The following is a 1960-nucleotide window of genomic DNA, read 5'->3' as shown; positions in this document are numbered from 1 at the left end:
GGGGGTTGGGATGGCAGTGGGAGCTGATTGAACATGGGTTTCCCATTCATGGAGGCCTCAAATGAGACTCTGATATTATCATTGCACCAGATTCTATGTGTAGTCATCAAAAGGCACATCACAGAGCGTCAAATGCGTCATCTGTGCCAGGACCACGCTATCCACGGGGCATTCTGAATTAATATTTTAAAAAATAGATACTGTAATTCTCTTGTGATCTTAATTATTTTTCATCGTATTTGAGTTTGTGTGTGCGTGTGTGAAAAGTGTGAGTTTGTGAACTGTGAGCATCTACAGTGTGCCACAAATGCTGTAATTCTGCTTTGTATTTCTTCATTTTTAATATACTGGGTATCTGGCCCCCTCTCACTGTGAAGGGCAGCCCTGTATTCAAGCCTGCTAGATCAGTGGTGAGCAATCCTTTTTACACAAGAGGGCAAGTCAGGAAAAATAAACATATTTACAAGGTATTCCCTCCCCACCCCCCCATCAAAATCAAGAGAGCTTTATTGAGTCTCATGTCCCAGGGGTGGGACATGGTGTGTCAAGGAACTAGCTTAGACTTACAAATTACTCTTTTGAATAAAATAGTATCAGTGAGAAAATGGGTACTGCTTTTTAGTCATTGAAAACTTAATATCCAGGTGTTTAGATACAGTTTTCTAAATTTTCATTCTGAATTGAGACCTCTGGATGCCTGTGTGATCTTCATCACTGCATGGACTGTGAGCCTGTAATCCACGGACCAGTGTTTTATACATCTCAGTAACCCTCTTGCCAAACATAGTGCCCAGCACATAGTAGAGACTTAATAAATGCTTGTTAGGAAACAATATGGTATAATGATTAATAGCACAGATTCTGTAGCCAGACTGCCTGCCTCTGTCCCTTATTAGCTATGCGACTTCAGGTGAGTTACTCACCCTCTCTGGGCCTCAGTTCCAGTCTGTAAAGTGGAGATTATATCAATCCCTACAACATAGATGGGGATTGAATGAATTAACGTATGCAAGCTCTTAGAGCAATGACTAGCATATATAANGCAGTGAGGCCTCATCGGGACCTGGGGAGAACTTTACTCTTGGGGAGAGCCCTGATGGCCTTTCTACAGCTCCTTGGGCAAGAGGAGAAAAATGGAAAAGCTGCCCCTGCTGGGTTCTGTGCTGGCAGGAGTTGGGGTGTCCTCCTACCGGGAGCCCGGTGTCCTCTGATATGCAGAGGATATCAGGTTTTCCACCTTCTGCAGGTGCTATGTGGAAAGAGAACCCTCTTCCTTCCGAACAAGAAGCTTCACTTTCCTTGGCAACTCACACAGTTCATACACGTTGGCAGGAAAGGAAACGTTCGGAAACAGTTTTCCACTAGCTTTCTGTCCCAGGTCATCTTCTAGGCTCTGAGGGGCTTTAATACCTTCTTTGCCCCCTGGTCTTGGAATTGGAGTTCACACTCCTCTGGAAAGTGGCATTGTGTGCCATGTGGCTGTGGGCACCATGTCTGACTCTCTGAAGGTATCTAATGGACTCCCAGGAAGTGGGACGGTTGTGTTCCTGCCTGCCTCTCTTGTGTGACCTTGGCTGACCTCCCAGACTTGACCTGTAGAAGTCCTGAAGATCCTACGCCTGGCTAGCCTGACTCTGCTGGTGGCCAGGGTCCAGCGTTTTCACCCACATTTTCTCCCACTCTGTGCACCTCATTTCTTTCCTGTCACTGTTTCCCACCTGGGCCTTTGCTGTTCCCAGAGGTAACACTGGGCCCAATCTTTTGTTCTCCTCACCTCACAGAAGGGGGTTGGGATGGCAGTGGGAGCTGATTGAACATGGGTTTCCCATTCATGGAGGCCTCAAGTGAGACTCTGATATTATCTTTGCACCAGATTCTATGTGTAGTCATCAAAAGGCTCATCACAGAGCGTCAAATGCGTCATCTGTGCCAGGACCACGCTATCCACGGGGCATTCTGA

At 46.4% G+C, this 1960-nt stretch overlaps 1 protein-coding gene across 2 annotated transcripts in view; it reads left to right on the top strand.

Moving 5' to 3' along the window:
• Positions 1–1960, top strand: part of DPF3 (D4, zinc and double PHD fingers, family 3) — a 202692-nt gene that overhangs the window by 40983 nt on the left and 159749 nt on the right. The window lies entirely within an intron of this gene.

The sequence above is a fragment of the Galeopterus variegatus genome, unplaced genomic scaffold, assembly GCF_000696425.1.
Source record: "Galeopterus variegatus unplaced genomic scaffold, G_variegatus-3.0.2 Scaffold101, whole genome shotgun sequence".
NCBI lineage: Eukaryota > Metazoa > Chordata > Mammalia > Dermoptera > Cynocephalidae > Galeopterus > Galeopterus variegatus.
Note: the sequence above shows the minus strand (reverse complement) of the source record. Positions and strands in the feature narration are given on the sequence as shown.